Source organism: Jaculus jaculus, chromosome 9, assembly GCF_020740685.1.
Source record: "Jaculus jaculus isolate mJacJac1 chromosome 9, mJacJac1.mat.Y.cur, whole genome shotgun sequence".
Classification (NCBI taxonomy): Eukaryota; Metazoa; Chordata; class Mammalia; order Rodentia; family Dipodidae; genus Jaculus; species Jaculus jaculus.
In genome coordinates this window covers 1,036,911-1,063,227 of record NC_059110.1, presented here as the reverse complement: position 1 = coordinate 1,063,227, position 26,317 = coordinate 1,036,911, and positions in this window count along the sequence as shown.

The following is a 26,317-nucleotide window of genomic DNA, read 5'->3' as shown; positions in this document are numbered from 1 at the left end:
GGAGGTGGTACTTAACTAACATAATTAGTTCACTGGGGCATATTATCCCTGGCCAGTTTGTGCCACTCACTGTTTCCTGTCTTCCATGGTATAAACAGTTGTATGCCACCACACAGACCTACTCCCATGATATCCCACACAAGTACATGGGACCAAGCAAATGTGCACTGAACTCTGGGAAGCCATAAGCTAGCATAAATAATCCCCTAACTTGTTTCTGTCAGATATTTTAGTCACAGGATTGCAAAAGTAACTACTACAGGAAATTAGTGCAGCCATGGGGTCATTACTGCGACTAAACCTAACCATATTGTTCTTATACCTGTGGAATTAATCCAAAAGAAATCAGGAGATGCAGGCTACAGAAACCACAGATTGTCATAAATAGAGCTTACTGGGTGATTCTTGTGGGAGCTCCAAAAACCAAAATACCAATAGAAAGGACAATACAGACTGTAATGCAGCAAATGGGAACAAGAACTGTATTGGGAATTAGAGTCAAGACCATTCATGTGATCTTCTGGCAAAGAATCTGTCCACATTTTACTCACAGACTAAAAATTTGAGTGATTCTCAATTCAAAAGTAATGGGCTAATTAATTGGCAGAGGAAATTTTACAACATCACAGCATTCAGGCTGTGACATAGCTAATGTTCACTACTTTTAACCAGGTTTACTCTGAGAACCATCAGCAAAAAGCAAAGCAGATACCTTACATATCCAGCAAGAATCTCATGAACTAGACACTAGGATGGATGGGGAGGGAGGGGAGAGCATTGAAGGGGTGGGAAACACAAATCTAGACTCAAAAGGCAATTGTACCATAAAATGCTAGTTTCCTAAAAGGCAGGCCAAATGGCTGAACCTTCACGAGGCCCTTATAGGGAACACCTGAACCACAAGACACTGGAGAGGGTAGGATCAAGGCTAAACCTTAATCTTTTACAACCTCTCTCTCTCTCTTTCTCTCTCTCTCTCTCTCTCTCCTCTCTCTCTCTCTCTCTCTCTCTCTCTCTCTCTCTCTCTCTTTTCTCTCTAACTCTTGTATATTAGTTATCTTTTTCCTCATTTTCTTAGTGGGCACTGACCTGTAACTCCCAGTACCAGCATGGGGCTATCATCCACAATGAGCATTTGATTAGAGACCTACAAGGTTTCCTAAAAGACAGACAGATTTCTATCAGAATACTTGATGACCCACCAAAGGTTAGTGGTAAGACCCTACTGCTGAAGACACCATATGCATTTGACACGTAAAATGGAATGGCATGGCTGGAAGCTAGAAGAGAGTCAGTCCCCAGTCCCCAGACAGTCAGTGTATCTAGTACGACTGGGGGAAAATGACCAATATCTGTCCAAGCAACTCATGGTCTAACCTACTAAGCAGCAAATAACCTGTTGTGATGCCCACACAACTGCAATAGAGGCACATAGTCATGCTGGGGAACCAACTGCTCTTGATTTGGCTGACTGATCCCCTCAGTGGTATGGGACCCATAGCTGGAGCTAGGAAACAAGTCAGAACCATATCCAAACATTAGCCCACTCTTCAATATCAAGCTACCATCAATCATGGGCTACAAGAGGATCTTCACCTATTAAATGCTCTATTAAAAAGTAAGGGTTATCTCATTTGTCCTGGTGCTAACTTACTTTCCGTTGGAGGATCTGTTTCTCTTTTTCAGATCGATGTAGATCCTAAGGAGAGAGCCACCCCATCATACCTCAGAAGGGCCCCGGTTGAAACTAAGGAAAATTGGCACAACAAGCAAGGGTGCTGTTTTCCTGATGAACTGGATACCAGCACAAGGGGGAAGGAGACCAACACAGAGAAAATTCAATTCCTACCAAATCAGAGACCCAGAGCCTCAGAGGCCCCCAACACCTCTTCACTGAAGCAGACCAAAAATGAACCCAACATGGCTAAGGGAAATTTTGCAGACCAGAGGGCAGAAAGAATGTCAGAGCCACATGTTGGGTCATGATATGCAGAGACATTTATCTTACCCATAACTGTGGGCTAACTCCACAATGCATGACCCATATACCTCAACAAGGAGGGGCCAATGGGGAGAGGGTAGGTCATGGATGAGCCTAATAATGGAACCAAACTGACTGTATTTGCTGAATACAAAACTAAATTAATTAAAAAAAAAAAAGCAAAACAGGCAAGTGACAAGCACACATGAAGTCTGTAACAGGTGCCCCTGGGGTGTCATGAAACTAGCAAAACTAGAAGCTCACAGGCACCGAGACCCAGAGAGCCATCCCCACCCTGACTGTCCTACATTTCTCCTGGCTGTTCATGCTGGCCTACCAATGTAGAAGGGACAGAGTGGCAATGGAAACCTACCACTTTATGCCAACATTAAAGTCCTTTGTGGAGCTGAGACATGCTGGCTTTCCTCAAGGAGTCCAGCATCAACCAAACACAGAGAGAAAGAGACCACCAAGAATGCAAACTCAGTTAGGCTAGCCTTGTAAAGAGGTTCAGGTAAGAATCCAGACAAATGTCCAGAAAGGACACTATGTAGCGACCGAGGGGATAGAAGAGGACCTATGAAGTATTATGACAATCTAATAACATAAATTCAGTGGATCTTAGAGTGCATTTTTATGAAGGTAACAGCAAAATGAGTTAATCACCAAAATACCAATTTGTAACCACTTGGCTTTGGTGTTAAATGTCTTTAGTATAGCTTGTCTTTAAAATTATAAGCTCCTTTTGAGTTCAAATTAAAGAACTTTGCAAACAAAATTTTAAGAAGCAAGAAATAGTAACATTTTAGGCAAGTCACTGATCTATTGTTGAGAATTTATTTCATCATGCTCTTGTCCTGGAAGACAAAAATGGATTTCTGAGCAGTTTATACAATACAGTGTGAATAAAATATAAAGAGATGCATTAAATCAATTTTAAAAGAATAACACACTTGGTTTTCCATAATCCTGTGAGCATTATTATTTATAATCTATGCAACATTTAATGAAACACCTGGCTAAATAAAATGTTGGAAGGCAAAAAAAAAAAAAAAAAGCAAAACAGAAAAATATAAAAAGTATTCCATTTGGCCAGAAAAGGAGTGAAAACTTCTAAAGTTGTGAATAAGTAATGTATTGTGTCAGAGAAATCAAGCATGTTACACTGGAAAGGTGAATAAAAGGGCATCTGAGGAGCTGGTTGAGAGCCTACCCATCACAATCTTCATGGTATAAAACTTCAAACTCATCCAAAAAGATTTTCTATAACAAGATAGTACCTCCATGGTACCCAACCCACACAAACATTAAAGAAGTATTTTCATAGGTTTGGCACTTGGGCAACTAAGAGGCCATCACTGCTGAGGGCCCATATGGTCCAGATAGTACCTGAGCAGCAGCAGAACTTTAGGTCATCCATGTGGTGCTGTTTTTGCAAGATTGACAGGCTTCTAAAGGAAAGCCTTGAGGATGGATAATATGTAGCAGTGTAGTAACCTCTGCCAGGGCCTCCAGAGAGAGTAATGCAGGAAGCTGTATAGATGCTATAGTGAAGAGCCCTGGATGAAGATACCAGAACAGAATGTCTTTCAAGGAAAACCACAGGCACTGAGTGGAGCCAGAGAGAAAGGTCATGGGGGCTTAAATAGAAAGAACATAGGGGTAGGGCTATGCAAATCTGTTGAGTTCATAAAAGGATACCACATGCCCCAGATGCCAGTCACAGAGCTACAGGAATTAATATTTTCTTACTGGATTTTAGTCCAACCCTTCCTTCCTATCTTCCTGACCAGCACCTACCAAACACTGACAAATAACCATGTTGCAATGCTGACATAGTATTGGAAGTAAGTTTTCATTCACTTATCCATATAGGATCTCAAATGTAGAATAATCCAAAACATGATGAAGGTATGTTTTAATTTATTATGAAAGCAAATGTAGTACCTTAAATATTTTGCTAAATTAAAATATAAAAGCAAGAATGTTTAAATACTATAGTTGAATTAAATATGATAAAATTAAAATATTATCATAGAGTTAAAAATTTCTGTTTGAAACATTGAGTACTCTAAGTAACAAGGACTTTGCCCCAATTTGTCAAAACCAGACACAGCAATAAGCATGGCTGCTGAGGTGCCAACTCTTGTCTTTCCACCTAGTGGTGCAATAAAACAGCTTTAGTATGGTCTCCACAATAGGTGGAGGATGGGCCCTCAGAAAAAAAATTACAGACTGTTCAAAGATACCCTGGCTAGTAGCTCATACCAGAACAGCCTTCTCTTCACATGCTCCTAAGACATGGTGACGAGTGGCCTCCATCTGGAGCATGTGCATAGGATAAGGTCAGTATTTGTGGTTGGCCAATAAATTCATGAAGATCTCAATAAATGCATGGATCATATTTTTAAACAAAATCTGAACCCAGCTGAAAATCCTCCTTTTCTGCCCAAGATTAGGATTCACATGGATGGCGCCTGCAGGAGGAATCTGCTTTGTGTTATTTTAGTCAACACAAAGCTGTGTGAGTGCCAGCTGAAGGGGAGAAATGGGAGAAGCATAATCACTACTGTAAATGAGTTTTGTGTGCAGAGATGGCCCTCTTCCCTCACCCTCATCCAGTGTCTAAGCCTTGTCCAGCTGTGAAGTGGCCAGGCACTCCTGAGACTGCCCGTGCTGGCGGCCAGAGGCCAGAGCCCAATGCCTGCTGAGTTATAGCTGGAAAAATCTGGTCTCCGTATGCCTTTTCCATGTGGTGAGCAAATCCTCTCTGTTCCCGCAGAAGGGCCAGCACTTCTCCCCTGACGGCCTTAAATATTTTACAAAGTGGAAAATATTTTGCTTCCTTGGGCTATGCAAACTACACAAAATGGAAGATGCTGCCTTGTATTTGGAACTGTGTGCTCAGTTTTCCACATCTGGTATTCTCTTAAGTCTGAGTGAAGGTAAAGAGTTTCAGGTTTGCAAGTGAACCATGTAAAAATCAGAATTGTATGTTGATATTCTCAGTAGACTTTCTTCATCTTTGATAATTATACCTCTTTGTCTGCACTTGTTTCTACATACTTTCACAAAATGTTATTTTTCAGAAAAAGAAAACTAAAATATTGGGGGTTTTCCTGTTGAGAAATAGGAATACTGAAGAGTTAAGGAGTCAAAGCCAAGTGTAGCTGCTGCTTGCAGTTCTCAAGTGTGGCCGGGGGTTCACTCTACACCCTGGACTGCAGTATGTGGTCAACCTCTCTAAGTATACTCTCTAAACAGCAACGTCTTCAGTTGTTATCTCAAGTAGTTCAGAAATATATTTGACAACCCTTCATAGAATGTTGGATTAGATGCTTCTGACTAATGACCTATTAAAGCCTTGGATTGAAATGTGATTGTCATCATTTCTAATCTCGTTTCAACCAAAATACAACTTAGCAGAACTACTACAACTATCCTTAAAGTCCTTACTTCAGTATTTTAGATTTGTTTTCTTGAATTGTCTTTTTAGACATTAAAAGAATAACTTTATTTGTGCAAGGGCCAGTCACATACTAGATGAGTCCATTTCACATGAAAGACTGAAATGATGGATCTAGAAACTAAAGAGAATGGAGGTAGGCTATATGAATTCAGGGCTGATTTATTTTTATAAGGACTACTCTACCCGGAAAGGGCATTAATTTTTCAAGACTCCTTACTTGAAAAGTAGTTATCTGCAGGCTGGAGGGATGGCTTAGTGGTTAAGTGCTTGCCTGTGAAGCCTGAGGACCCTGGTTCAAGGCTCATTTTCCCAGGACCCATGTTAAGCCAGATGCACAAGGGGGCACATGTGTCTGGAGTTCGTTTGCAGTGGTGGAGGCCCTGGTGCACCCATTCTCTCTTTCTGTCTATCTGCCTCTTTCTCTCTCTGTCTGTTGCTCTCAAATAAATAAATAAAAATAAACAAACAAATTTTAAAATTTTTTAAAAAGTCGTTATCTGCAATTGCTGTGCCAGATAACAGCAAGCTGAAGTAGAAGTGTGATGAATAAAGGGGGGGGGGAGGAAAATTCTACAAAGTATAACTTTGCAAGAGACAGTCTTCAAAGGTAGAGTTTATTTTTTAAGACTTTTTGAAGAACTTAAATATTTCTATTTTCACCCTACCAATTTTATGAAATTTTGCACTAGGAGTTTTATTTCTCAAAATGTTCTAGTAAAAGCATTTAAGCCCAGGTCAGAATAACCAGATCAACTGAAAAAAGTACTTCTTCAAGACAGTAGACAACACTGAGGATAATGTGGCCCCAAATGATTTTTTGGCCTGAGGTGACCAGACTTGACCCCCCACTGCCCACACATTTACTGACTAATCTTCAGGGCTTCTACTTCTGCAAAAAGCTTGGAATTTTTTCAGATTGCTGGACTAGGCTTGTCATTCTTCTCACAGAAGGGAAAAGGGGCTTGTATTAATTTTCCACTTATTTTTCTCCTGTTTTTAAAGTTATTTTAATTTTTAAAATTAATGTATTCACAGATCTCATTAAATTCTAGACTTTAGCCATTTAAAGCATGATCTTAAGCCAAAATTGGTAGTTCCTGCTTATAATCTCAGCACTCAGGAGACTGAAGCAGGAGGATTGCCACAAGTTCTAAGTGATCCTAGGCTATAGAATGAAACTATAACTAAATGGATAGATGATAGATCAATAGATATATAGATAATAGATAAAAAGATAAAGTCCACAATCAGGTGGCATTTAAACACCAAACATGGGAGGTCATCATCACCTTTATGCCAGGACTTTCTCACACCCAAAGAAGTCCCATGCTCCATTAGCAGCAATCTCCTCTAAGTACTAAGATTCTTGCTGTCTCAATGGGTTTACATCTTCTGACATTTGATACAAATGGAAAAAGACAATATATGGCTCTTTATGTGATGTATGTCTTTTTTAACTTGACGTTAAGTTCATCAATGTTGTGGTTATATAACGGTACTGCATTTCTTTATTTGTTTTATAATGTTATTTTGTTAAGACACGCATAAAATAAAAATTAGCTCTTAATGTTTTTAGATGCATAGTTCAATTATTTTAAGTACATTTTTATTGTGTACAGACTTCACCATCATCCATCTCTAACTCTTCAAAACACTCTCTGCATCCCTTCCTTCCCCAGCCCCTGGTAACCATCCCTCACCTTCTCTGTAAAATGAGCTACCCTTAGGACCTAATATTCTGGAGTCAAGAGCTTTCATCTTTTAGCCCTTCACAATCTTGAATAGTCTATCTCCATTTTTTTGTAACTCCATTTGCTGAAATTTTTATCATCGTGAGTATAGTTTACTGTATGTCAATTTTGTCAATAAGGTTATTGAAGACCTAGTCTAGTTGCTGGTTGTCACTAATGATAAGAGAAAAATTTACATATGTAATACATATATTAAGTGGAAAATAGATAATGATCATTTATACTTCCATAGCACAAAGCCAAAACAGGAAAAAGTCAAAATGGGAAATGGATAAAAGAAATGATGACATAAAGAACAGAAATAATCACACTGTAAAATATGTTTTGCATTTGTCTGTCATCTATTAATTAGATGAGATACTGCCCCCCCCCATATTGTGTTCTGAACCATGGTTGGGGCACACATGCAAAGTCCAGAAATCAGAGCATTATTTTGTAGAGACTAAAAATGAGTAAAGGGAGGTGTGTGATTACATGCAATCAAAAGTAATGAAGTTGTAAAGAGGCACAAACAAGTGGATATATCCTGGAAGTCAGACTAAAAAGTGGAACCTTCATGAGGACCTTAGGGGGAGCATCTGAATCAAAGGGCTCTGGAGAAAGAAAGACAAAAACTAACCTTAAATTTCTCCTGCTTCTCTTTTTTCTCTTTCTCTTTTACCTTGGCACTGGCCTGTAATTCTCTGTACCAGGATGTGGTTTTCATCCACAATGAGCCATTGATCAGAGAGTCCTAGTAGATCTCCCTAAACAAATAAAACAGACTTCTTTCAGGGTACTTGATTACCCACCAGAGGTTAATGGTAAGACCCTACTACTGAAGACACCATACACTGTCAACATGGACCATGGAGAGACCTGGTTGGAATCTGGAGGAGAGCCAGTCCCCAGACAATTAGCCCATTTGGTGCTGGAAGTTGCTACATGAGCTATCAGGGGAAAGTGGCCAACATCTGTCCAAGCAACTCAAAGTCTAAGCAACTCAGAAGCAAACAACCTGACATGATGCTCACACAAGTTCAAGAGTGGTACACAGCCATGGTGAGTAACCAACTGCTCTTCGATTGGCTAACAGATCTGCTCAGTGGAAAGGAACCATACCTGGAACTAGGAAACAAGTCAGAATTACATCCAGATAGTGATTCTGCTTTCCATAGTCAAGCTCCCACTAATCTTAGACTATAAGAGGGTCTACAACCTTTTAATTCTCTCTAATTCAATAATGGTTATCCTATTTAACTGGTACTGACTTCATTCTCTGTTGGAGAATCTGCTTCTCTTTTTCAGAAGGGAACTGGACCTGAGGAGATAAATGACCCAGTGTACTCCACCCACCCCCAGCTGAAACCACAGAGGAACTGGGGAAATGAGCAAGAGTGCTGCTTTCTTAGTGACTCTGATATCAGCACAAGGGTGGTGGAGATAGACACTGAGGACACTCAACACCTACCAAACCAGAGATCCAGAGGGTCCTATGTGCCCAGCAAGGAAGTAGACTTTAAAAGCTCCCAGCTTGGGTCAAGGAATTTTGCAGAAGAGGGAGCTGGAAGATTGTTAGAGCCACAAGTTGGGACATTTTGTACAGAGACATTGCCTCTCCCCCCGTAATAATGCATGACCCACAATCTCCATGGGGTTGACCTGCATCCCAAATGAGGAAGGCCTCTTCAGAAAAGGGACAAGAAGGGGGGAAAGGATGGTACCCACATGTGTTGCTTACATACTAAATATGTCCATATCTAATAAAAAGGAGGGCAAACAAAGGAAAAGGTGCTAGGGAACTGACTGATAAGGACTCCTGCCTGGTTCAAGGGGAATGTGGGAAATGGCAAACTGAATAAATGATCTCCCAATGCACTTTGAGAAGCAATTGAAGGAAATGAGCCAATTATTATCATCAATGCCCCAAATAGTTCCCCCTCAGACAATAATTAGTGATTCCAGTGACCTTTCTGGGTGCTGGGTCTAGAGTCCAGAACTTTGGCTCAGCCACCCCATATCCTCATCCTCTCAGGTGAGCTCTCAGCCCAGGACTCCATCCCCTTAGGTGAATACCTGCCATGGTCTCCTTTCTCTTCTGGTGAACAGCCTTCTCCCCTCAGGTAGCACAACTTTTCATAACCTTGCCAATGCCCCTTGGCCCCAAAACCCATTTGAGGTCATGGCAACTGTATTGAAATGTGAGACAACTGTGACTGTAAACACCTTGTTTGTAAGCCTTTGGGCCCTAACTTTTGTAGCTGTCACTCACAAGTACCCTGTGAGCAGTTCCTCCTTGTAAGGGGACCCCACTGCAAGAGAGTGTCTAGACACGATAAATTTTTGGATAAGAGAAGTTGAGAATTTAATGGTGCTAGAGGGACTGTTTTGTAGTGTTTTTCCTATTACAAGGCTCCCACCTGGAGCCCTAAAGTACTCCTGCATTTATGCTCCCTTGTCATGTAGCACTGATGGGCACTAGGGAAGGGATTTCCAGTCCTTAAAAAGTATGAGAGAATATGTATATGACCATGGGGTAAGATACACCCTCCGCAAATCAGAAATTTTTCTGCATTAGAGTGAAAACTGTAGCTTTCCCAGAGATAAACAGGAACAACAAGGTCAAAGGCTGCATGTCTGGACCAGAAGCAAGTTGTCACTTGGGCAGGTGATGGTCATGTGTGCTTCCCTTGGATAGGTTCTGAGTGGCACTGAGACATTGCATGAAAAATAAGACTGATTTGTGGCCAAATGGAAATCCTGGTTCAGTAACAACAGCAGAAGTGTATATCCTTGTCTCTGGGCTTTCAGCACACTGCCGACCCCCTGCACTGGGAGAAAGTTCCTCCTGCCATATCTCCAGACCTGGTGCTCTTGGGATACACCAGCCTGTCACAACAGTACACACTTGGCCTGTCCCTCCCTGCAACTCCCTAAAGGGGCTCCTTGGAGGCTGACCCAATGCCCTTGTCACTTATGACTACATGTTACTCCTCATCTCTTGCTGGAAACAACTTGCCATGATAATGGAGGCTTCATGGGAGTCACTCACAGGATTCTATATGCTTTCACCTGCTTCAGTGGAAATGCTGAAGTAGATTTATGAGATTCTAGCAAAGAGGAATGCAGTCACTAAATTTAAAACTTAGCACTGGAATCATTACTGCTTCATCCTCTGTCATAAAGACAAGTGAGGGGCAGGAAGGGTCCCTGAAAACAAGAAGCAACTGGAAAGTGTGGAGTGTGCTGGCTCACAGGCCAGGCATGGAGACTGGTGATGCACGGAGTGACAGAAGTCAGAATCACAGATGGGATCAGAACACTGAGTGGGGTACTTGCCTATCAAAGAACAAAGGTGTGAGCAGTTTGGGGAGGAAAAACAGGGTGGAAATCTGTTACTGGCCAGCCAGGTAGGATGGGGACTCAGGATCCACCAATGCCACCAGTGTTGGGCAGATACAAAACCCCTAGTCATCTGGCTGTGTTCCTGAGAGTTTCCCACACTGATCAAGTACACACACACATGTGGGCACACAAGCACCCATGCACCCACACTCACTGGCTGCCTGTAAAGAGCTGGTCACATGCTCGCCTTCAGAAAAGGACAAGAAGTATCTCTTCTACTCTACTTCAAGTGTGAGGAACTGCTCTTGTAGGAATTCTGAATTCTCACAGTGCGCTAGGCTGAAGCGGAGTAATTTCTAGCTTTCTCCTCCTGCTCCTCCTTCATCTGCTCTTGCTCCTCCTCCTGCTGTCCCTCTTTTTCTTGCTTCTCCTTCTGCTCCTACTCTTCCTCTTATTTCTCCTTATCTTTCCCTCCTCTTGCTCTTGCTCTTCCTCTTCTTATCTATCCTCCCATCCTACTTTGGCTGCAACTGTGTGCATGCCCTTTCCTTATTTCATGGTATCAAGCACATGCTCAGGAGTCTGGGTTCCCTCTCCACTGAGCACAGATAATGCAGAGGAGATCAAACAAAGCTCCTGTCAGTGGGTGCTTACATCTAGAGGGAAAGAGAAATGAAAGGCCTATTTCAAGTGCACACAGAGCATGGGAAATCACAGAGAGCATGAAGTAGGAGGGCTTCACCCTTCACAAAGACCATGGTGTTGGCTCAGCATGCCTGGACTCTGCCAGGCACCATGAGAATAATAAGAATAATAAATGAACAATGATAAATGGTTATTGAAATGTAAAGAACAGAGCTGGGGAAATGTCTCAGTCAATAAAGTGCTTGCTTCAGACTAATTAGAGACACTCTCTCAATAAAAGATGGTGAACTTTCTTCCTAAGATAACACCCAGGCCTCCACACACACATGTACCCATGTGCCTGTGCATACTTGAACACATACACACATGAACAAAATGTAAAGGAAAATGACTAGTGCCATTGGCATCACTGTGTGTGCTCAACAGAACTGGGAAAGAACTTTTCTCCTGACCTGTTCATAACAGGCAGTGTTATTGGCACCTGAAATCACTGCTGTGTTCACAGATGAATTTCACTATCCCTTGCAAGCACCCACACTTCCCCACCAACTGTCAATGTGAAAGCTCCTGTCTGGAATTCCCCTTGGCCTAGACTGAAAGTGATACAGCCCTGTAAAAGAGGCATGTAATACTTCAAAATCTGCAGGAGGGTGGTCAGACAGTTACCAAAGGCTATGGAAAATGGGGAAGTAGAATGAGCCAAGCTCATGCCTTTTACAGTTCTGATTTCATGATTTTCAATATTGTAGATGCCTGGACAGCACACTGACATGTGGAATCCATATTCCTGCTGAATCATTGAAGGAGTGGAGAGCAGTCTTAATTACAAAAAAAATGTGCAAGGGTACCATGACCCCATGTAGAGGCCACAGAACCACGTGTGGGGTTCAAGTCATGACACCCTAAACCCCAAATCTTCTCTTAGTGATGGGGTGGGGCTACTGTATAGCCTGCTCCCTGCCCCGCTTGCAACAGAGCAAGGCTCTTTCCCTGCTTCAACTGGTCATGATGGCTCTGTGATGTAACCATCTCACTTCTGTCCCCAAATGCTGACAGGGCAGGTGACCCAATTCCAGGCTGTGAAAGGAAAAATCTACCTAGGATTCTGTGGAAAATACTCAGAAACAGCCATTTTTCATCTCTGCCCAGCATACATACCTGAGCAGCCCCATGTACTCATGTTGTCATATATGCTCACATGTATGTATGTGTTCTCACAGCCACATTTGCTCTCTCATTCACATGTATGTTCTCATGTGTATATAACCTCATTACATTCTTACATATGTTTTCACATATATGTTTATGCATTGTGCATTGTGTGAGGACAAAGACTGCTGGTATTACTATGGAGGAAAAGCCATCCATGTTACAGACAGAGTAACTGGAGAGACTGGAGACTGTGAAAAGGTCTGAAAACCACATCTGAAGTTCCCACTGTGGACACCTAGTACTTTGGGACAAAAGCTTCCATACTCTATCATGTTAGTTGACATTTCTCTCTCCAAATACAGCTGACTGTCCAGGTGAAGCAAGGGATATATTATCCATCTCTTAAAACCAAAAACCAGCATAAACTCAACACCACCCAAAAACAGTTCAGTAAGATCAACACAGTGACAGTCAGTGTGAGCAGCATGCAGGGGTCTTCTGTATCACTTACCTTCTGAATGCCTTTGCCATTTTGTCTCGGTTTACCTTTAAAAATATATATTCCAGATATAACCTAGACCCCAAATTTCCTGTTCCAATTAGGATACTGAAGGGTATTCAAATACACATAGCAAAATAGTAGGTACAGATTACCTAGTAGAGCCTGAGTAAGAGCCCCCATAAACTTCCAGAATGGTGTAAACTAACCCAACATTCTCCTCTGACCTCCACACATGTGCGCATAGGGTGCACCCATCCATTCACACAATTGCATACACTGCACATACACATACCATACCACACACACACACAGAGACATATACATGCCAAAATTAATAAGTAAAAGTGGAACAATGAGACTGACAAAGTCCATCCTGAATGAGGCCCTCTGACCAGTGTCATATTTAGGAAATTTTGTTCTGTCTGCTGCTGATGCTAATAAAATCATCTTAGCTTGGAGCGCTAAATAGCTAACACATTCTTTTACCACCATCTGTAAAGCATATAGTATGGCTGGGGAAAGTAAAAATAATTACAAGGCATTTATTATGCTCTGGGTTAGGAGGATCAAAACACATGTTGTCATAGCAAAGAACTCTGCTTGGTCTGGAGTAGGTGTGGCTGAAAGAAAGCATGTGACCTCATCATATAGAAAATGTCCTCTGAGTAATTCTCTAGGAGGACAGCATATGTCAGCTGTCAAAAAATACAAAGTAATTGAAAACTGAACAAATAATGAAATTGTTACTGTCAGATACATTGTTAGCTGGTCCTGGAACATGTATCAGGGGCAGTGCAGTGCTGTTCAGTATATGCAAGTGCATGGTTACCAGAGTTCATCAGCATGTCCCACCATCACACACACAATTGAGATATCATTCCAGAGGGCTGACCTGACTGGCATATAAGCAGACATTTCAGTTTGCTAACCCTGAATATCAGTAGCTAAGGAACAAATGAAAGAATAGATTCTATTACCCACATGCATACTTAAAATTGATCAGTCTTGGACGTAGAAGAAGCATATCATTTGCAGATGTTCAGGGCAGTGCAGGAAGAAGGCAGACATGGTGCACAAGGATTGCTTCATCCCATGGAGCCACATAGTTCAGAGGTCCTAGAATGTGGCACTCCTAGGAACATGGTCTTGTGATAAGATTCCAGAGAATGATTTGGATAAGGCCCCAAATGCCACAGCCATCAGGACAACACACATGGTTGAATGCTCCTGCCATACAGCTCCAGGCAGGCTGGCTCACTGAGTTCTGTCCCTGCAAGGGATAGGTGTGGAAGCAAGTCTAGAAGTCTGTCATCATTTCTGTTCAGGATGCAGAATTGCTATGGAGTTTAAAGATACATGTTCTGTTTCCCAGGAAAGTGATGGAAGCCTCCCAATCCATCCATCTGTCATGAAGTTCCAAGCAGTAACTACTGAGTCCTGCCGGCATTGCATCTGTAGAACATGTTACTCTGACCAGAGCTGCTTATCTGGGGAACACAGAACAGTCCCAGTCAGCCATGCACCCACAGGATGACAGAAGACAGCCAGGGCCTCCTGACCTGTGTGTCTGGCTGTCCCACAGCTATTAATGACTCAGTTGGAAATATGGTCAACTAGGAATTGGGCAAGACAAGAATATCCATAGGAAAGGGGAAGGAGAAAGAAGGAAGACCTCCACAGATGAGAGGAAGGGGAGAAAAGGACCTCATGTGCGCTTGGCAAATGGAACACTAGTTTTAATGAATTCACCAAAGCTTCCACTACTGCAGGTACCCAGCCAATTGTCTTTTGCTGCTGCTCTGCTTCTACTGACCATAGTGATGTCTCCTGCACTTAGACTCTGAAGCTATATGTCCCTTTCTGCTTTTCGCAAGCTCCTCAAAGCCCTGCATACCTAAAACCATGAGCAACTAGGATCCTCAGGCATACGCCACCATGCTCAGCATTTTCACATAGGTTGTAGGAATTGAACTCATGTCCTCATGCTTGTCAGGCAAGCACTTTACTGACTGAGCTGTCTTCCAGCCTAAGGTTTGTCTTTTGTCCTCAGCTTTTTGGAGGGGATCTCTGTTTCAAATACTGGCTGTGACTTGGAGCAGGCTCACCACTGGGCCTTGGCCCCATGTACTCCACCCTGCACACTGCATGGGCTTATTTTAACCCATGATAAACTGGATAGGAAACAGTGTCCAGAACCAGCCACTTCCCTACACACATTTCCATCCTTAGCAGCTGATCTCTTTGCCAAGACCAATGTGCTCTCCAACTGACCTCTGAGCCCACTGTGAGAGTTGATGGTGACACCCTCTTTGTACTCACCATTGGTCAAGAACAAGTGCCCTTCAGAGAACTCATCTGAAGCCAGATCAGCTCAGAGAAAGGAAGATAGCTGAATCCTACCTCATTAAGTGTGGCTGCCCTGGACCCCTTGCCTTCAGTGCTTGAGGACATTTTGGGGGTCGACTTGGGTGTTTCAGCCACTCTGGCTCAGTGTCACCCTGGTGTGAAACATGGCACAGTCTAGTCCCACACTTGAAGGCCACTCTCAAAAGATGTCAGACTAAGTATATGGCTGGTTTCTGACTATGTGGGATGCCTCTGAGACCAGCCTTTACTGAGCATCCCCAAGTCATCTGTGCTACATTGGCCACAAACAAGATGCATGGATGCAAGTGCATGCCAAAAAGGTCCCTTGCTTTAGCCAATTGTTCTGAGTTACAAGGTGTTATTTTTCCTATGTGTGTGATTCAAAGGGAATATAAGTTACTGATATCTGACTGGATAAGCCTTACAGACTGCCCAACTGGGAGAATATTTGTCATCCACCCTTTCACTGTCACTGCTGTCTCCTGTATCACTTAATGACAAATTCCTCTAACAGTGGGACGTGCTTCCTAAGCATGTCTGTCCTTATATAGCAAGGGTGGTACTAAGGGTTTGATGTCATGGGATCCTGGGTCACTGATCTCATAGCACTCTAGCTATGAATCACAACACATATCTGAGAATCATGGCCACTCAGATCCACCAGGCTGTAGAGCCTGCAGGTCTATGTGTCTGTGGGCACTCACAGCTGCCCATCCCCACACAGCTCTTAGAAGGCTGAGGTAGCATTTTCACCTTCAAACACAAACACAAAGGCAGTACATGCCCACCTCAACCCATCCACACAACCCCAAGTCACCAAACTCAACACAGGAGGGCACAGCCCCACATGACAGTGGCTATGTGTGGTCTTCTAATTGGGCTATTAGAAGGAGGAAGGCCTTCTGTGAGCCATCAGCCCCTCTCTGATGTAGAGTCTCAGCCAGTGCCTAGGAGGCCTTCCAGGGCCTTTACTACCAAGCATTGACCATCAGCCTGGGCCTGCACTTCACAGCTGAAGGGTAATTCCTGGGACTACCACAAGTAACTGGACCATAAGTACTAACTATCCTGTGTCTCAGCTTGCCCTGTCTGTGAAATGGAATAATTGGTACTATGTTATGGTTTGGGGAGCTAGATGCACAGTGACAGACTTAAAACAGTTCCCACTCCAACAAAGACAATATAAAGGCTGGATGTTACTATGTCTACAAGTGAAAAACTAAAACTGTCAGACAGAGCTGGTCCCTTCAATGCATGGGGTGGGATTGCAGGAAGGTACAGCCCAAGACAGCTCCAGATGGCAGCCTCCAGTCCAGCAGGGAGCTGGGAGCACAGGGATCCATGGCCTCTGGGACCTTCCCAAGTTTCCAGCTGGTGGGAGGCTGAGGTGTGAGCTGAGAGGAAGCTGTCCAGGACTGTGTGTGAGGAATCTACATCTGTCTGGAAGGGCCAGGGCAATATGTGTATATATATATACACATATATATATATATACATATATATATACATATATATATATACATATATATATATATATATGATTTTATGTTCATATAAAGTCTAGAACCCGCCAATGAGAGAAAGCATGTAGCATTTGTTGTTGTAGATCTGGATTATTTTACAAACATAAGCAAACTCTCCCAAGCAGTTGTTTTAATTCTTGAACTACATAAAGCTTCTTTGGGTAGTAAGCCATCTTCATAAAGACTGTAGAGTCAGGGCTGAAGAGATTTCTCAGTGGTTAAGGCACTTGCCTGCAAAGTCTAATGATCTGGGTTTGATTCCCCAGTACCTACTTAAAGCAGAAGCACAAAGTGGTACATGCATCTGGAGTTTGTTTGCAGCAGCTGGAGGCTCTGGCATGCCCATTTTCTCTGTCTCTCTCTTCTCTCTATCCCTCTCTGCTTGCAAATAAATAAATAAAAATACTTTTAGGAAAAAAAAGAATGTAGAGTCACCCTCTGATTCTATTTCTCCTCATAAAGCAGAAAGTGGAAGGACCAGCAGAGGGCCACTGTCTGATCATTTAAACCAAGCCTGTTAGGGCCAAAGCACATGTCCAGACAGTCCTTTGTATTTTCATTGTTACAGTGGAGCTTCTTTGTGATTAAAACTGTGCATTCTTAGAATCTTGGTTTTGTTTTTGTTTTTGTTCTTTTCAGAATAAAGGGTGAAGCCGAAGCCAGCATACTCTATATTACTGCCACTTTCTTTCAAGGTATCAAATCCCTATGGAAATTCACCATTGTTTTTTGTTTTTGAACTTTCTTCAGGGAAAAAAAAATGTTGTTCCAAGAATTTCTCTTCAGGATTCATAACAAAATGATTAATAGTACTAACATACAAATGGAGTCTTCATGTGCATTTTATGATGTAAGTCTCTGGATGATGGTGCCCTATAGCACTTCCTGTCAATCTCCAATAGTATCGTACAGAAGGCACAGTACATGCGATTGCTTCACTGGTACCAAGTGTAGTAGCAGCTCCACAGCTGTGCAAAGCCTCTTAGCTTGGGCTATGAAGTAGGTGACCTCATGTCTGGCTTCTCAGAGTTTGATATTCTTGTAACTAATTTCTTAAAAATAGTTTCATTTCTTTAAGCTTGTAAACACCTCAGACCATTTTGCTACACACAGAATAATGTGAGAAGGCACTTTACTCCTATTACAGCTTTTCCCTAATGGCATCTCCACTGAAGAGAGAAGCCTTCAAGTGATTCATTTGATAGAGAATTCATGCTCACACTTCTCACTGACTACATAAGGCCTTGAGGCTGGGCAGAACTTAGGTTACTTGGTTGGTTTTCCTCTTTAATGAAAGGTGTTCCCTGAGATGAAAAGCAGTGTCAGCAGTTACAATACTATTCAAAACTAGCACATTTCTGGTTAGGATTAGATAGTTAATTTTGTTGGTGTAATTTTTTAATGTGTCTTTTTTTAATCCTTTTTGACATTTTCATATGTGTGTGTGTGTGTGTGTGTGTGTGTGTGTATTACATTTTAATTATATGTAACCCATCTTGATGTCCTTATGTCCCACAGTCTCACTCCTCATTTCTTACTAGTAGTGACACCTCAGAAGAGAATGATTTTCCTTCCCTGGCAACCGTTAACTGCTTTTCAGGAAGGGCAGTGACCTCCTAATCCCCTCCCCTACATATAACAGAGTTTCAGCTGGTCCTGTCACATGCAGGCCTTGTACAGGTAACCACATCTGTCATGAGTTCAGGAGAGTAATGGCCTTGGCATGTTTGGACACCAGAGTTCTATGGCATTCCTCCCCATCTTCCAGCTCTTACATTCTTTCCATCCCATCTTTATTTTTAGTTTGACAAACAGTCTTCCTACATAGCCCAGTCTACAGCTTACAGTATAGTTTCTCTAGAGTACCATTTGTACATGAGAGTCTGGCACTGAATTCGCCATTCAAAAATGAGGCTGCAGAGCATGCGCATTCTGTACCAACGGAACTTCAGAGTCTAACATTCTGCATAGCCTATTACATGCTGAGACTCATCGATTCCCATTCATGATCATCTCTTTTCTTTCTAGTTCTTGAAATATAGGAAATTTCATGTTTTGCCTAACACAAACAATAATATAAACAAAGATTTGGGGGAAATTTCTAAGAAATCTACAACATCTGAATCTGTTGAGACAAAAGAAAACTATGCATTGAGTAGTAGTTTTCTGAAATGTAGCCCAGTAGATATGACCAAATGTGGGGAGCAGATGAACACTCTGAGAATATGCAAAGGATTTCTCAGGGGTTAGAGAGATGGCTTAGCTGTCAAGGCACTTGGCTGTAAAGCCGAAGGGCCCATGTTTGATTCTCCAGGTCCCACATAAGTCAGATGCACAAGATGGTACATGATTCTGAGTTCATTTTCAGTGACTAGAAGTTCTGGCACATCTAATCTCTCTCTCTATCTATTTATCTATCTATCTATCTATCTATCTATCTATCTATCTATCTCTCCCTCTATCTCTAATAAATAAAATTTTAAAGATTTCTCAGCCACATAAAACAATAAAACACTCAAAAAAGAAATTCCTTTGGAATCACAAAAAACCTCGAATATCTAAAATAATACTGAGCAACAAAAAAGAGGCTAGTGGTATCACCATACCTGATTTTAACCTATACTACAGAGCCATAGTAACAAAAACAGCATGGTACTGGCACAAAAACAGACATGTAGATCAGTGGAACAGAATAGAGGACCCAGATGTAAGCCCAAGTAGCTATAGCCACCTGATATTCGATAAAAATGCCAAAAATACTCATTGGAGAAGAGACAGCCTCTTCAGCAAATGGTGTTTTGAAAACTGGATAAATATCTGCAGAAGGATGAATATAGATTCTTCTCTCTCGCCATGCACAAGAATTAAGTCCAAATGGATTAAAGACCTTAACATCAGACCGGAAACTTTGAAACTGCTAGAGGAAAAAGTAGGGGAAACCCTTCAACATATTGGTCTTGGCAAAGACTTTCTGAATACAACCCCAATTGCTCAGGCAATAAAACCACAGATTAACCACTGGGACCTAATGAAATTACAAAGATTTTGCACCGCAAAGGACACAGTGAAAAAAGCAAAGAGGCAACCTACAGAATGGGAAAAATTCTTCACCAGCTATATATCTGATAGAGGATTAATATCTAGGATATACAAAGAACTCAAAAAGTTAAATAATAAGGAATCAAACAAGCCAATCAAAAAATGGGCTATGGAGCTAAATAGAGAGTTCTCAAAAGAAGAAATACGAATGGCATATAAGCATCTAAAAAAATGTTCTACGTCACTAGTCATCAGGGAAATGCAGATTAAAACTACATTGAGATTCCATCTCACTCCTGTCAGATTGGCCACCATCATGAAAACAAATGATCATAAATGTTGGTGGGGATGTGGAAAAAAAGGAACCCTTCTGCACTGCTGGTGGGAATGCAATCTGGTCCAGCCATCGTGGAAAACAGTGTGGAGGTTCCTAAAACAGCTAGAGATTGATCTACCATATGACCCAGCTATAGCACTCCTAGGCATATATCCAAAGGACTCATCCCATTTCCTTAGAAGTACATGCTCAACCATGTTTATTGCTGCTCAATTTATAATAGCTGGGAAATGGAACCAGCCTAGATGTCCCTCAACAGATGAGTGGATAATGAAGATGTGGTACATTTATACAATGGAGTTCTACTCAGCGGTAAAGAAAAATGAAGTTATGAAATTTGCAGAAAAATGGATGGACCTGGAAAGTATTATACTAAGTCAGGTAACCCAGGCCCAGAAAGCCAAGCGCCACATGTTCTCTCTCATATGTGGATCCTAGCTACAGATGACTGGGCTTCTGTATGAGAATGAAAATACTTAGTAGCAGAGGCCAGTAAGTTGAAAAAGAGACATAAAGGGTGGAGAAAGGAAGGGAGGAGGATACTTAATAGGTTGATATTGTATATATGTAATTACAATGATTGTAATGGGGAGGTAATATGATGGAGAATGGAATTTCAAATGGAAAAATGTGGGGGTGGGGAGGGAGGGAATTACCATGGGATATATTTTATAATCATGGAAAATGTTAATAAAAATTTAAAAAAAAAAGAAATTGAGAAGGACTTGAGAAAATGGAAAGACCTCCCATGTTCCTGGATAGGCAGAATTAGCATTGTGAAAATAGCAATCTTACCAAAAGCAATACACAGATTTAATGCAATACCAATAAAAATCCTAACATCTTTCTTCACAGAGATAGAGAAAGTGATCTCAAAATTCATATGGAATGGCAGAAGGCCTCAGAAATCTAAGTATATCCTCAGCAAAATAAACACCATACCTGATCTAAAGCTATATTACAAAGTCATAATAATAAAATCAACATGGTACTGGCATAAAAACAGGAACATAGACCAATGGAATATAATCTAGAACCCAGAATTTGGGTCAAGTAACTACAGCTACTTGATATTTGACAAAGGCTCTAACAATGCAAACTGGAAAAAAGACAGCATCTTCAACAAATGGTGCTGGACAAACTGATAACCATATGCAGGAGAATGAAACTCAATCCACACATTTCACCATGCACAAAAATCAAGTCCAGATGGATCAAAGACCTCAATAAAAGACCAGAAACTCTGCTACTACTAGAAGAAAAAAATAGGAGGAACTTTCCATGATATAGGAATGGGAAAAGACATCCTGAACAAAACCACAGGAGCTCAGGAAATTAAACAATCACTCAACCATTGGAATCTCAGGAAGCTGAAAAGCTTTTTTCACAGACAAACGATAAGCAGAGCCAATAGATTTCCCACAGAATGGGAGAAAAACTTTGCTGGAAACACATTGGACAAAGGCCTAACTTCTAGAATCTACAAAGAACTCAAAAAACTAAACAACAAAAAGTCAGACAACCCACTTACAAAATGGGCAGAGAACTGCAAAAGGAGTTCTCAGAGGAAGAAATATGAATGGAAAACACACACTTAAGAAAATGTTCAACATCCCTAATCATCAGGGAAATGCAAATTCAAACTATAATATTCCACCTTACCCCAGTAAGGTTAGAAAACATTAAAAAAAATCTAATGACAACAAATGCTGGCGAGGTTTTGGAGAAATGGGAACCCTCATTCACTGTTGGTGGAAATGTAAGCTGGTACAACCGCTATGGAAAGCAATATTGAAACTCCTAAAAAGGATGACTATAGAGGTACTAACAGACCCAGTTATTCCCTTACTAGGCATTTGTCCTAAAAGCTCCAAACCTCAGCTCAGAGATATTTGCTCAACCATGTTTATAGCTGCTCAATTCATAATTGCTAAAAGTTGGAATCAACCCAGATGTCCATCATTAGACAAATGGATAACTAAGATGTGGTATATCTACATGATAGAATTCTACAAAGCAGGAAGGAAAAATAAAATTTGAAGAAAAATGGTCACACTTGGAACAGATCATTCTCCGTGAACTCACCCAATCACAGAAAGATAATCTCCACATGGTCTTACTAACCTGTGGCTCCTAACCTGAATCTGCCCATGATGCTGATATACCTAATAAACACCTCAAGGACAATAGTGATGGTGGGGCAGGAAGGGAGGATAAGGATGGGGGGCAAAAAATGGACCCAAATGGAAATGGTACCATGAAATCCTACATCCTGAAAAACATACTAGAAAGTTAAACCTTCATCAGGTGCTGAGAGAGAATACCTGATTCACAGGGGCCTGGAGAGGGTATGATAAAGACTATCCTCAATCTTCTCCTGTTTCTCTCTCTCTCTCTCTCTTTCTCTCTCTCTCTCTCTCTCTCTCTCTCTTTTCTCTTATTCTCTTTTATATTACCTACATTTTCTTCCTTCTTCTCCCCCTTGGAACTAACCTGTAACTCCCAGTACATTCACAATGAGCTGTTGATCAGAGAGGCCTACACGTTTCCCAAAAGAAGACAGAATTCTGTCAGAGTACTTGATGACCCACCAAAGGTTAATGGTAAGACCCTATTGCCAAAGCCATCATATGCTACTGGGATGGAACATGGAGCAATCTGGCTGGAAACTGGAAGAGGGTCAATCCCCAGACAGCTGTTACATGAGCTCCTGGGAGAAAATGGCCAACATCTGTCTAAGTAACTCATGGCCTAAGCTACTCAGTAGCAATCAACCTGTTCTGATGCTCACACAAGTGCAATAGTGGCACACAGCCATGGTAGGTTACCAACTGCTCTTTATTTGGCTAATGGATCCACTCAGTGAATTGGAATCCATACCTGGAATTGGGAAACAAGACAGAACCATACCTAAAAATAAGCCGACTCTCCAATATCAAGCTCCCACCAATAGTGGGCTACAAGAGAGCCTACACCTATTAAATTCTCTCTAAAATAATAATGGGTATCCATGCATCTTTCACTGACCTCACCCTCTGTTAGAGAATTTGCTTCTCTTTTTCAGATGAATGCAGAACCTGAGGAATCAAGCCATTGCACCTAACCAGGGCACCAGCTGAAGCCATAGAGTTAGTGGGGTAATGAGCAAGAGCTGCTTTCTCGGTGAACCTGGTATCAGCACAAAGGTGAAGGAGACAGACATAGACACACTCAACTCCTACCAAATCAGATATCCAGAGACACAGAGGCTCCCAAGACCTCCTGTCACTGAAATAGACCTAAAATGAACCTAATATGGCTCAAGAAAATTTGTGGAAGTGGGGGTGGAAAGATTATTAGATACATAAGGTGGGTCATTATGCACAGAGACATTGCCTCCCCCCCATAACTGAAGGCCATGCCCATAATGCAACACCTACAATCCATGGGGGGTGGGGGGAATGACAGGGAAAAGGCTAATGATACCATCATAGCTGTATACACACTATATACATAACTAATAAATAATAACAAAAAAGAAAAATATGCTAAAGTTTTGACAAGTAACTTTGGCTTCTCACTAGTTCTAATCAGGTAGACTTTAATTTCCTCACTCTGACTTTCATTCTTTTTTGTCTCCCACTTAGCTTCTTTTCCTTCTCAATAGTTCTCTCCTCTTTTCTCTTAAACAGGTCACAGCTTGCCATCTATTATCACCTTCTGGGACAATCTCTGTTAAAAACATGTTTAAAACCTTGGTGACCTAATGAGAATTTTCTAGGTCTTCACAGGCCACCGTTCTTCCCCATTATGCCATCTGACTAGCAGGCCCATGTTCAGGCACATGCTGAGTTCTCAGTAAAACAGGTCTTTACAGTGTGGTATAATTAAGAGAGAATAAAATTTGACGCCAGAAAAAAAAGAGATTTCTCAGCCACACAGGCTCAGCACATACAGTGCTCACTAGGGTCTGCTGAGATCGGTTAGGATGACAATCATGAGGTCCACTAGACTGAAGGTCATCTGGTTGGCCCTACTGTCCAAAGTTGGTGATGTTGGAAGAACAAAAAGTGTATAGCATACAGAAGAAGTCATGTCTCAAGGTGGAGTGTGGATAGAAAAGTAAGTGATCCAGCCCTTTACTATTGTAGTAAGCTTCTCATTGTTGGCAGAAAACACCCAACGAAGAACAACTCATGGGGAAAAGGGTTTTTTTTTGGCTTATAGTCTCAAGAGGAAACTCCATAATGGCATGAGCATAGGGTGAACATCGCCTCCTGGCCAACATAAAGTGAACAACAGCAACAGACGACTGTGTCAAACACTGGCAAGGAAAAGCTGGCTATAACACCCATAAGCCTATTCCCAACAATATACTGCCTCCAAGAGGCTTCAGTTCCCAAATTGCCAACAGCTGGGGATCTAAGCATTCAGAATACATAAGTTTATGGAAGACACCTGAATTAAATCAACATATTCTGCCCCAGACCCCCACAAACTGATAATTATGTATGATATAAAATGCAATGCATTCAGTCCAACTTAAAAAGACCCCATAGTTTTATGAACCCCAATATTCAAACCTCCCCATAGTCCAAGGTATTTGAAATGAGCCATAATACCAAAAAAAAAAAACATAATGGCACAAAATATTCACATTTTAAAAGATGGCATGGGACATACCAAAGAAATATTCAATCAATACAAGATTGAAAACAAACAGGGCAAACATCAAACTCTGTAGCTCCGTCTAACAACTCTAGCCAGTAACAAGTCTCCAAGTCTGATAATTCTAATCAGAGTTTATGGAGTCTCTGGAGTTCCAATTCTACCCCTCCAGCTAGGCTACTCACAGACCTGGCAAGCTGCATCTGATGCCAGCAGCTGTCTTTGGTAGCAGTCCCATAGTCCTGGCATCTCCATAATTCAACTATAATTCAACAAACCTGCTTCACACTGCTCATGGCCATTTCCAAAAAACAAAACCGTGTTGCAAATTCAACCATCCTCTCTTTCCTTCATTTGTTATACTCCATAATACCAGACAGACTTAAAAGAAATGCAAATTCCTTCAGCATTCAGGCCCCTTCCAAAAAGTCCATATTCTTCCTGATGTTCCAATGCATATCAGCTGGCCTAATCTTAATGGTTATAATCTCTCAAACAATTGCTCCTGGACATGCAGCAGTTTCAACACAAATATTTCATTTCTAGACCAGTTCTGACAAAGTTCTTTTTCACAAAAATAAGCCAAACCACATAGTCTATAGTTCTTATTGCATTCAGGTCTTTCAGATCTGATCAGAAGTCCATCAAGCTGAGCAGCACTGCAAGGTGTCTATTAGGCCAAGTTTTCAGATCCATTCACATTACTCCTGCAAATAAGTTCCAAAAGTCAAAGCCCTATATTCAAATTTCTAGCAGCAACAACCCCTCTTCTCAGCATCAATTTTACTGTTGCAGTCTGACCCATATTTCTGGCATAAAAAACCTGACCAAGAAGAGCTTGTGGGAGGAAAAGGTTTATTTTGGCTAAGAGATTCAAGGGAAAACTCCACAATAGCAGGGGAAAATGATGGCATGAGTAGAGGGTGGACATCACCTCCTGGTCAACATCAAGTAGAAAACAGCAACAGGATAGTGTTTCAAACATTGACAAGAAGAAGCTGGCTATACCACCCATAAGCCTGCCTCCATCCCCTCTTCCCTGCAATACACTGCCACCAGGAAGCTTCAATGCCCAGATTGCCACCAGCTGGGGACCTAGCATTCAGAACACATACATTTATGGGGGACATCTGAATCAAATCACCACAGGAATTTTCTGGTGAAGTAAAAATACATGGCCAAGACTATGACCACTTTTAAACAAATGGGTTTAAATTCTATAGCTCTGTATCTGGGGACTAGAGTATAGGTTGTCCTGACTTGGGCTCCAAAGGTCTTGCACAGCTATGTCCTATTCTTGCCAGCACATATAGTTTCTTTCCTTGAGTAGCTCCAATCAGCTCCTGCAGCTTTTCTCAGCAAACACTGGAGTCCCCTGGCACCTCTAGCATCCTGGGATCTCCATTATAGTTTAGGATTGCCCTCAATGTTCCTTGTATCACCACACTGTCAAAGACTCCCTTTTGGGAATACAATCCTGCTACAAACTGCCTGACCTCACAAGCTTTACTCAGAAATCCTGATGGATGCTTCCATGACCCCATCATTCTTTCATTCCTGAAACCCAAGCAGTAAATGAA